Genomic DNA, 12,071 nt, shown 5'->3' on the forward strand with positions numbered 1-12,071 from the left:
TTTCCGCTCTTGGTTATCAAATGAGGAGGTGTCAGAGTGGGGACAAGAATGAAATGCCCAGACAATGAAACAAAATCAGCCCAAGATTGACAAACTGTAGAAAGAGGTACAAACAAGTCTTAGCAGCAATAAGAAGAGGTATGCCATGAGAGGGATTAGTGAGCCAAAACCCAATCAGACATACATAAACAAGAACATGCTAGAAGTTAATTGCAAAATAGTTCACAATAGATCACTGACATGGCAAGAAATAAGTAAACACAGATTCGAAAGAAAAACATACATGCAACAACTATGAATCAGTTCATAACATATTGTGTGTATGAAAGCACACATACAAATATAGTGAAAATACCAGACAACCAATACAACCACCATGAGTAAGCATGGGAATCAGTGCCAAACATGAAGAACATCTTATTAATGTTGCTGCAACTTCAAGTACATATCTTGCAATTGGTCAAAACCCAATAGTGGAACATGGGCTGCTCATACCATTGCCCAATGCAAAACCCTAGCCTCACTGCAACTCCACCCTACTAGCTGCCAAGAGCTGAGTGCCTCTATCTCTCAAGCATAAATCAGCTATCTCATCCTAGCCTCAACTCAAGTGCTAAAGTCCCTTCCACCATGAGGCATGAGGGCACATTTATGGAGATGAGGTGACTGTTCACCTACCGTGACCCTTGACCTCCCCTCATGCCCTTTCAGCTACCGTCATGACTCTTGAGCTTACACACTTGTTTTTCAATCCAAATGATTATTACATGCTCAAATCAATCCTAACATAGCTATTGACATTATCGTGGGCAATATTTACATTACGATGAAGGAGAGAGAGGAGGAGGGTGTAGAGGGTTCTTCGAAACCCTAGGACGCTTGTTGCCCATATGTTGCAATGATGTGGATGCTCGATCCTGGGACAGGCCCATTTTCTTGCCACTATGCCTCACTTGAATTCATCCCTCTTCTGGTGATGTGCCTTTGAGTTTATTGAAAGGTTCTTGGAACTTGTAAAGGACCATCTTGCTTGCTAAAGGAAACCCTAGTTATGCAAGCTTCATGAGAAACCCTAATCCAACATCTCGCTTCCTTCCTTCTGCCTACAGGCGAATAACATTGGTTAGACATAACTTTAAATATACTAGAAATACAGTCAACTAATTGAAAGAATGACATTAATAAATAACTAATTTAGACCCTTACGTGGTCAATTGTTGTGCCACTATGTTTTCAGAGAAAGTAGCTTTATAGTCTCCCTGCACTTCTTCAATCAATGTTTTGCCTCTCGAATTCCTCCACTCAACTTTGCGCATTTCTTCATCTAACAATGGCATACTAAACTGATCCTTATGGAACAGTGCTCTGGAATCTCATGCAGAACGTGGGAGTCACTATAGTGAGTTAACACCTGCACAACTTCTTGGGCCTGGCAAGCTGGATCGCCACTTTTGAATAGGCCTAAACCTTACATGTCTCACTGCTTCAATAACATTACCAGTACCAGCTTCTCCTTTGGTCCTGATCGTAACAGCGCCTTCAACAATCCTTCTTAGAGCCTCACCAAGGTTCCAGCAACCACACACAAAGGGTATACGGAAATTATGTTTGTTGATATGGTGCATGTCATCTGCAACAGTGAGCACTTCACTCTCATCAATGTAATCAATACCAATGGCCTCTAGAATTTGGGCTTCAACAAAATGACCTATTCTAGCCTTGGCCATGACAGGGATGGTCACGACACGCTTAATTTCCTTGATAAGCCTAGGATCACTCATCCGAGCCACTCCTCCTTGAGATCTAATATCAGCAGGCACTCGCTTCAATGCCATCACAGCAGCAGCCCCATCTTCTTCAACTATTTTAGTATGTTCAGTATTGACCATATCCATGGTCACCCCCTGCCCTCTAAGCATTTGAATCAGACCAACCTTGACTGCATATGAAGATTTCTTCGGATCAGTTATTACACCATTGCCATAGATGGTGACAACTCCATCACTTGCCAATTACAACTCCAAATAAATCTCAGACCTCAAGCGCGCGATAATAACTGACAAGCGACTATACTTACAGCGTCTCATTATGAGGAAGAGAAAACAAATCTCAAATTTCTTTGAATGAAGAAAACTTCCAGGCATAAACAACCTCGTATGCATTTATACAAACATCCCACCAAACACTTACAAGTGATCATGAGAACTTTGTCGAGCAGATTGGTTTTAGGTTTCAGCAACTTTTCCTTCCTGTTTCACCTTAGTGTTCCTTGCTCTCTTTCGTTCATATTCTTTAATAGTTGCCCTAATAGCATCCTCAACAAGCATGTTGCAATGAAGCTTTGTTGGAGGAAGGACCCACAGTAATTTTCAATGCCAAGTAGCCAAGTGGCATTTCAATGGTACGAGGGTCACATGGTCGCATCATAACATAGATCCAATGGATTGTTGCTGCAACTTATGAGCCTCAGGGACCTAGGTAGGGGTTGCATGGTCGCAATGCGTGAAGGTCGCATCTTTTCGTTGCTTTTCCTGAGGCCTAAGAATGCGACCTCACAACCTAGAAGGGAGTGTGACTCACTAAAAGTTGCGTAGTCGCAGCAAAGGGTTTGTCGCACTCCCTGGAAGCTCGCCTGAGGCGTTTGCAATGCGACCCAGCGACTTAGGTGGAAGTGCAACCCGCTGGAGATCGCTCGGTCGCAACATAGCGCAGGTCGCATCATTTGGTTGCTTTCACAGCGCTTTGACGTGACTCTGCGACTGGTCACACTTGAATGACATCGCACCTTATTTTATGCTTTTCTAAGGCCCTGTAGTGCGACTCTGCGACCTAGGAGGGATTGCGACCTATGAAGATCACATAGTCGCAACTCTCAAATAGGTGGTGCTTTCGGTTAGAAGTCCAAGACGTGACTCTGCGACCCGTGTGTAAAACTATGTTGTGTGGGTGACTTGCGATCGGGAGTTGTCACTTACACCCATCCTCAACTCTTTAAAACAGTATAGCATTCACCTGTAGAGATCCACGTAACAAGTCCATCAAACATGGTAATGTAGAAAACACACATTCAACTGCATTGATCTTGACCGATTTTGATCGGTGCCTACAACCATGGATAGTCATCCTTCAATCTAAAGTGGAGGACTCAAGGGGTCCTAGTAATGATGCAAAGCCAGTGAGAATCGATGCTAATGGGGGTGCACACATGGGGGCATAAGGGTGAGGCAAAAACATGACGGTGATCCCCATTCTAACCAGCTATAGCTTCAAGGATGCGCATGATGAGGACAACAATACATCAACCCTCATGAATTTGGAAGGGATGAGGATGATGGTGAGGCAAAGTCATCAACAAAAGGTATTCCCGTAAAACCTAATGCTACTGATGTGGTCATGCTTCGAGATGAGATGAAAGAGGTGAAGATGATAAACATCCTAGAGAAGGAGGATTAATTTAAAGCAGAGTTGGACCCTCAATCACATATCTATGGGGTTACAAGGATGCAAGGGGAATAGATAATTCTCACAAACCCTAATTTACATGTTGAGGTCTAGGATCATCCAAGAACCTAGGGGAACATGTTCTGCAATGAATTTCACCATGATGTCGTGCAATGCCGATGAGAATGCACCCCTAGAGGCATGCAAATTAGGTTAAAACAGGAAGGGGATCACTCTTTTGCCAATTTAGGGTTTCTCCCAAACCCTAGTATGGTCAGCATCATGAAAACCAAATTGAAGTCTTGTCTGCCCACACACGATGCCACCATTGATTGAAAGGCATATTACATAGGGATAATCTCCGAAGTCATGGGAAAGAAATCAAACCTCGAAAACCCTAATGCAAAGGTAGGGTAAGAACAAGTCAAGGGGAGATTAACCAATCAACAACTGGAACATAACCTTAATGGCTTGAGGCGAGCAGAGGGGAACGCAAAATTTTGGATATGCCAAAAAAATTTGGGTGTTGTTGTAGCGGCTACAACATGTGGTCATTTTACAGCTCATCTCATTAGGAAGGGAAAGTGGTCTGGAAGGATTTGCTCAACAAGGGATGGATTTTGAGATTTGAATCTGTAGAATGTAGCAGCCTAGTGCAGGGTGAAGAGTAATGTTATCATAACTGGACCGAAACGATCGGTCAACCGTTTTCAGCCTTAAACCGGTTCGGATTGGTGCAACAAACCGGAAATGGCCTGTTCGGTAACAAACCGGCTAGTTCTGTTACGAAACCGGCCAGTTTAGTGCAGTAGCCTAACAACTCATGTGTGGGGCCCAATAAAGCGATTTTTTATTATTTTTTATTTTTTTAATATTTTTCTCAGTTGGGGCTTCAGGGTGTGAATGGAATTGGAGTGTTTTTTAGCGAATACGCACAAGGAAGAGGAACCATTTGGAGCAAAAATGATTGAATGACATAGTTTATGTTCAGTACAACCTCAAGTTGAGGAAAAACCAGTTGTTGGACAAGACACCTAAATCAAGCAACATAACTTTGGAAGACTTTGATCCATCATCAGAGTGGATAGTAGAGACCCAAGGACTAGCATTTGACAAAGAAGATCTTTCTTGGATGGACTTGGTGTTGAAAAATGTGTAACTAGGTTCGGTCTTCATAAGTATGAAATGTAATTTATATTCTTGTAAATTGTGTAAAAAAGAAAATTATTATTATTTTTTATGGAGCATGGATTTCATGCTCAAGGTTTTTTATTTTATAGGTCAAGCACCCATTGAATGCTTCTAGGGTTTGTCATAGCTCAAGAAGTCAAAAGAGTCATTGTCATAAGAAGACCCCACTGGGCACATTGTAACTTGTAAAGAAAAATATTTTTGTCTCTAAAAGTGTCAGAATAACCTCCAAGACCAAGTCGGCCTGATAGCTGGAAAGTCGGCCTAAAGGAAGAGCCACGTCCACCCTTGAAGAAGCCTATATATAAAAGAGGACTCGTCCTCCTTGAAGACACTCACTCATCTCTCATTCTAGCAAAGGAAGAAGAAGGAAGAGGCAGCACAAGAGGAGAAGGACAAAGAAGTTTTGTGTTTGAGCTATCTTTCTCTCACACATGCTAAAGAGGACTAGGGTTTCTACGCTAACCTAGGGCATCTTTCTACAAGATTGATCTTGGAGGAAAGGAGGCAAAGAGGTCAAGCGAAGGTCACCAATGGTCTCTCTCAAGCTCTAGAAGTCAAGGAAAGGAAAGTGAAGATCAGAGGAGGGCTCCAGAAGAAGATCAAAGTTCCCACATGTGGTAGCAATAGTTGTTGGGGGTCGAAATTTCAAATCTGTAGTTGGAGGCCAAAAATCTTGCAGCAGAAGGTCGAGAAGGTGCTATTGGAAAATATTTGACTGGGTTTGACTAGATCAAAGTTGGCACATCACTCAAAAGGGTTGGTCTTGGTCTTGGAGGGTATTGGTCTCAGTCTTAGGGTCATGGAATTCGTCAATTGAAGAATCCATAAGGAAGAGAAGAGATTTAATGGTTTTCCTCTCAAGAGGAGAGGTTTTGCTCTGGCTTGTAGCCTATATAGTGTGTCATTGTGTTTTTGTTTTGGTAGTTGTTTGATGCTTCACAAATATAATAATAAGGAACAAAGATAATAAGTAAAATGGAACCACAAGCAGTTATCAAGTAAAGAGAATCAATCATAATCATTGCATTATTGAATTCTCAACATGGTATTAGAGCTAAGGTTGGCTAAGGGCATCATGAAGATCTCCAACACATTGAAAAAGTTCATCAAGAAGTGTTCAAAGGTAGCAAGCTATCTCAAGAGAAACATGAAGGAAGCATGGAGTCTCCTATTCTCTACAAAGAAGGAATTAATCGAAGGAAAGGATGGAGGTCTCTTCTCGGCACCCACTAGCACATTCCAAGACGAGAACATTTGGGTAATTGATAGTGGTGCATCTAGACACATGACAAGTCATGACAAACAACTAAAGACCTTATCAAAGGGAAAATCCTCTTATTCAGTGGAACTTGGAGATAACAAAAGCTATCATGTGAGAGGCATTGGATCAACCTCTATAGAGCTGGAGAATGGAAGCAACATTCATCTCAAAAACATCCTATTTGTTCTAGGTTTGCATAAGAACTTACTGTCCATTTCAAGTCTAGAGGACAAGGGTGATAGAGTAGCTTTCATTGAGGGGAAATTTGTTGTATGGAGTAAAAACTCAAGCATAGAAAATGCTAAAGTAATTGGTATTCGAGAAGGAATACTTTACAAGTTGATATCTCCTCTAGCTCAAGCCTTGGCTCACATTGAAGTTAGCCCATGTGAACTATTGCATAGAAGATTTGGTCATCTTCATTTCAAGATCCTCCAAACTCTAAGTTCCATAGTAGATGGAATACCTGAAGTTTGAACTAAAAGAAGACCATGAAGGAGTATGAAAGGGATGTGCATTGGGTAAGAATACCAAGAGACCATTTGGAAGCAATGCTTCATGGTCAAAAGAAATCTTGGATCTCATTCACGCTGATGTATGTAGCCCTATTACTCCTAAATATCTTAGAGGTCATCTATATTATGTCACGTTTATAGATGGTCATTCACGAAAGACCTGGGTTTACTTAATGAAAACCAAGGGCGAATTATTTACAAAATTTCAAGATTTCAAAGTTGAAGTGGAGAACCTCACAAAAAGGAGAATCAAGATACCAAGATCCAATAATGGAGGAGCATACATCCAAGGAGATTATAGCATTCTGTAAGGAATCAAGGATTAAGAGGGAGATGATAGTCCCATATAATCCCGAACAAAATGGAGTTGCAGAACAAAAGAACCGATCCATTGAAGAAAGTGTAAAGGCAATGTTAAATGATCAAGATCTACCAAAATTTATGTTGGGAGAAGCCACGAAGACTGTATTCAAAATCAAAGTCCCCACAGGCCACTGGACAATAGGACTCCCGAAGAAGTATTCACTAGGAAGAAGCCTACTGTAGATCATCTCTGAATCTTTGGGTGTCTCGTATATATTCATATACCAAAGGATAAAAGAAAGAAGCTAGATCCTTTAGGCATGAGAGGAATATTGGTTGGCTACAACAACTCTTCTAAGGCTTATAGAAACTACATAAAGGAAGGACACCATATAGAAGTAAGTCGAAATGTCACATTTGATGAAAGTGTCGCATTCAAGAAATCTAAGGAACTTCCCATTGACTCTGATGACGAAGAAATTTTAGTGTTTGAAGAAGAAGTCAACAAGGAAGAAGAAGAATCTCATCATGAAGATGAGGGTCCCAGTGAACCCATGCAACCTGTGGTCCTCCCAAATCAAGAAAGAGACCAAATTGGTTGAAGTCTACATTACTTGATGCAAAAGGTCATGGGGCAACGAAAGGTTCATTTAGAGAAAGCAAGAAGCCCAAAAGATATTTTGGGTATTGCATATATGACTAAACTAATAGAAGCAGAACCATCCGCTTTTGAAGAAGATGTCAACCATCAAGAATGAAAAGATGCCATGAATGAAGAGTATCAATCTATAATGAAGAATGGAATTTGGGAAATTGTACCTAGGCTCGAAGACAAATTTGTGGTAACTTCCAAGTGGATCTACGAGATCAAAAATGCAGCAATAAGGCAAGATTTGAACCACAATTAAACAAAATAAAATAAACAAATATTGGCTTATTAAGGCATGGGTTTCATGCTTGGGTCAATTTTTTTTAGGTCAAAGTCTCTATTGAAGACTTCTAGAGTTAATGCCAAGTGTCCTTTTCCATATCATAATGTAAAGGGCCCTTCTTGGGATTTTTATTTTTCAAGAAAGAAAAAGTATTTTATTGTGAAATAGGTCAATTAGGCCTCCTCCACCAAGTCGGCCTCAAGAAAAGACAAGTCGGCCTTAACAAGGGAATTCTACCTCAAAAACTCACTATATATTGGAGCAACTCGACCCATTTGGTAGAACATCTCACACAAGTTCGAATTGCAGTAGTTGGGAGCAAAAAAAGTGTGAAGTTCAAGAAGGAAGATGGAATCGAAGTTTTTGGGTTTCTCTCTCTATCTCTCATGTGCAATGAAATTCTGAAGCTACATTGAAGCTGGGAAACTGCATCGAAGCTATGAAGCTGCATTGAAGTTGTGAAGTTGTATTGAAGTTGTGAAGATACATCAAGGTCGAAGGTGTGAAGTTGCTAGGCTGGAGCTACTAAAGTTGTTAGATTGAAACTATAGTCCTAAAGCTGGGTCAAAGTTCTAAAGTTGGGAGTCGAAATTCTAGGTTGAAACTACATTTGAGAAGCTGGCACTTGGTAACTTTGGAAGAGATCATCTATCAGAAGGAAGAGCTGACTTGGTGGAGGAGGAAGGTCTTTTGGTCTAGGGTCTTGGTCTATCTCAATTTCAGCCTACTAAAGGAAGAGTTTTGACTGGGTTTTCCCCTGCAAAGGGGTTTTAGCCCTGACTGAGTGCCTACATCTAGTGTCCATGATCTTCATGTTTTTACTTTGATGATTGCTTGATGAAAATAAGATAAAGGAAGAACATAAAGAAGCTAATAAGAACATAATAATATCACAAATTCACAAGTAATTATCAACATAAGAAAATTGTTCTGCCTTTCTGATTTTCTAACAACCAGCGCATTGTCTCCCTCTTCACCATGCACCAGGCTGCTAGATTCTATAGATTCGGACTCTCAAAATCCATCCCTTGTTGAGCAAATCCTTCCAGAAACTTCCCCTTCCTCATTAGATGAGTTGTAAAATGACCACACAATTGGGAGACAGTTCTTGTAAGTCTCATGTAAGAAGCAGACACATTTCATCAAAACTTTTGAGCAGGAATACCAAATTTGAAATCAAAAATTTCGGGCAAGACTACCAAGTTTGAAATGTTGGACACAGACATGACATTGAATGAATGTAGACTGACGTCTTATCCACAAACTTCATTAACTACACCGAAGCATTGAAATCTGAGTGGTGCAGCTGCAGTTGTCAGAGTGGTCAAATCGCAATTGTGGTCATGTATGTATGGTGGCCATGCCATCGAGTGCACTCACCATCTCTAAAGGTGCATTAAAGAACCTATAGCCCAGGAAATATTGCTTCCCATCTATGACCATCATCCATGGCAACGTCCCATCCATCTCCAAAAAGTCGCATTATAGACTACCTCGTTGCGGATATGGTAGATGTGTAGCAGTGGTACCGAACCTGATATCGTTTTGGTTGTTTGTCGTTTTCTTATGCTTTGTAAATTTGCCGCAGAATATTTCACCTTGCAGTAGAAATTTTAGATTCCAAAAGGCCAAGGGCCAATTTGTGGTCAAAGACCTAATGAGAGAATCTGAAGGTTGTGTGGCAAAATCTCAAATTAGATCGAGTCTTGTTTCAAATATGATCATTGCCAAAATCAAACTTGGTTCTGATACCAAATATGATAGTCAAATCTGGATCACAGTCAATTAATTCAGAATACCTAGCACATAAAGTGATCCACGTGAAGAAGGGCACAGTCGCTTGTCAAGCTCTTTCGTCGAGTTTCGATCATGACAGGAATCGAGGAAGAAGCACCGGCTAACTCCTTGCCAACAGCCATGGTAATGGAGAGTGGAGGGGGGTTGGCCAATAGGTGAATGAAAGTGAAACACAGAGGAGGTTCTCGATCGTGTGTGAGGTTGGGATATTTCCTCAAGGGAGAATCCAAGCGACAATAGTGTCATATTATCATACACAAGAAATCTTCCTATAATTGTTTGACAATTTCATAACGGGAAACTTCAAGTTAAAAACAATTAATTATTACACAATAGAATCACATGCTAAAGAACCCCCCCTGCAGATAATATGGTTAACACAACACATGAATCGTAATTGATCATCAGAAATGAAGAGAAATTTTTCCGGGGGGGAGCTCTGCAACGGCGATGGCGGAACCCTAGCTCGGGAACTACAGGCCTCGTTCTGCTGGCGCACTTGTCGACAATGGATGCTGACAGTTGGGCCCTCCAAGGATTTACAGTTGGGGCCACTGCCATAGGGCAGGGCTGACCACCTGCCGCTCGACAGTTAACTTATGCTCGTGCTTCGCGGCTTGGTTTCTTGACGTTTACTGCCTTCTCCCCCGTGGTTTCCTCCCTGCTCGCCAACACCTGACGCCGACCTCCGATAACTGTTGCCGCCGACCCGGTATCGAACCCACCAACGCTGACCTCCGTTTCCCGCATCCGACGGACCCGGTCCCGAACCCTACTGTGCTCCCACCGACAGTTAACATGATTGAGGAGGACCTGTTAGATTATGGGGAGGACCCCATACCCAACCAAGAAATTTGGGCACATTCCACCAGACCGTTGATGATACCGCGAAGTGTTGCTCTTGGGGTTACGGCTGGCACTTCCTCACGGCCTCAGCACCAGCTGCCAACTGGGAAAGGCAAGGGGCCGGAATATCCTCCCCCGGACGCCGCACTTGATTGCCCACCCCTCTCTCCGGCGACTCTTCAGCTCTTGGGTTCATGTTTCCCTGCGTCGCCATCTCTGGACGCCCCTCTCCATCAACCTTTACGACCTCCCCTCCCTCCGCCCCCGTCCCCTCCCCCTCCATCTAGCTCTCACTCCCTCTCGGTCTCATTTATGCCGCTGAGTCAGCGAATGCCCCCCCCTACTTCCGGCCCGAACCTGCAGGGTACCGGTTCCTCGGCCCCTCGCTCCCCTATTCGTTCTGGATGCTTTACTTCGCCATACCCTGCTCAGTCGGTACATTCTGCTCAGCACAGCTCCTCGGACCCGTGTCGCAAGTTACTCAGAGAGACCCTCTCGGGTAAACGCTCGGAGAAGGTTACAAAAGGAAGATGCCTTAAAGCTAATAATTCTGGTTTCAAGGTAAACTTCGGGCCTGAAGCTCCGCTGCCGGACATTATGGATGCCGCGCGAAAGGTTCTTGTTGGCCGTGTTCGAGGACGAAATTATACGGCGGAGAGGCTTAAGTCGTGGGTGGAGGAGATATGGGGACCGTTGCTTAAAGAATTACCTGAGGTGATGGTTCTTACCAGAGGATGGTTCGCCCTGCATTTCTGCCACCAACAATTCGCTGAATGGATTCTGGGCAAATATTGGCACATTGAGCTTATGCCTGTATTCCTTAAACGCTGGGATCCCTTATTTGATCCTGAGCGCGAACAACTTGGAGCTGGCCCTATCTGGGTGCGATTACCTGGCTTGCCATGGCAATTCTGGAGCCCCTACGCTTTCAAAAAGATAGGAGACGCCCTAGGCACCTACCTGGAGCATGATCGCTCATACGAGAAGTCGGGCAAACGATCCATGGCTCGTATTTTGGTTCACATGGATACTAGACCGGGACTGGAGGAGATTATCGAAATCTATCACAACCATGTCACCAGGAAGCAGATACTGGACTATGAAGGAGTTCCCTTCCGTTGCCGCAGATGCCACAAGACCGGACATCTCTATAAGGACTGCCCATTGGTTACAGGGGGGGTCAAGGAGAGCATGCAGGGTCCTAGAAAACAACCTCCTGTCACTCCAAAGGCAGATGCCAATACTTCGGAGGGTGAACTGAGGCAGCAAGAGACGCCTACAAAGGGGCCGGGCGAAGGGGGGAAAAAGAGAACATCCAGGAAATTTGCTGTGCCTTCAACTGAGCCGCCGCGTACCAGATCCAAGACAGCTGAAGCCGCAGCAAAGCCGATGGAGACGGCATCTTCACATTCAGGTGATTACTCCAATCCTATTTGTCAACCTTTTATTTCGCATGAATTGCAATCCATTATGCACCCTGCATTCAGAACTCCCCTTCCTGAGAGTGTCTCCTTACCCACCATCCATTGCCCCATCGAACCCCCCCTCCCTACTTTCTCAACTACCCCCCCTTCCTATATCCCGGAGACTGGTGTCCCGGACTCCCCTCCCTCCCCGATGGTATCTGGTGGGCACCATTATCTATTGAGATCCAGAACTCGGCCTAAAATATTAGGACTGGGATCCTCCCCAGGTCGGCTTCGTAAACAAAAGCGAGGCCGGCCATCCCAAATTTCTTCTGCAAAATTATCTGCGGTGGCAGATGTGGCTTCGGGTCGACAG

At 43.4% G+C, this 12,071-nt stretch overlaps 1 protein-coding gene and 1 pseudogene across 2 annotated transcripts in view; both read right to left on the reverse strand.

Moving 5' to 3' along the window:
- Nucleotides 1-12,071, reverse strand: part of LOC149166477 (uncharacterized) — a 277,345-nt gene that overhangs the window by 96,114 nt on the left and 169,160 nt on the right. The window lies entirely within an intron of this gene.
- On the reverse strand, nt 1,395-2,012 carry LOC149166478 (putative pyridoxal 5'-phosphate synthase subunit PDX1 pseudogene; annotated as a pseudogene).

This window comes from Pinus tabuliformis, chromosome 5_1, assembly GCF_031772625.1.
Source record: "Pinus tabuliformis cultivar Carrire ecotype Pingquan chromosome 5_1, CPIR1, whole genome shotgun sequence".
Lineage (NCBI taxonomy): Eukaryota > Viridiplantae > Streptophyta > Pinopsida > Pinales > Pinaceae > Pinus > Pinus tabuliformis.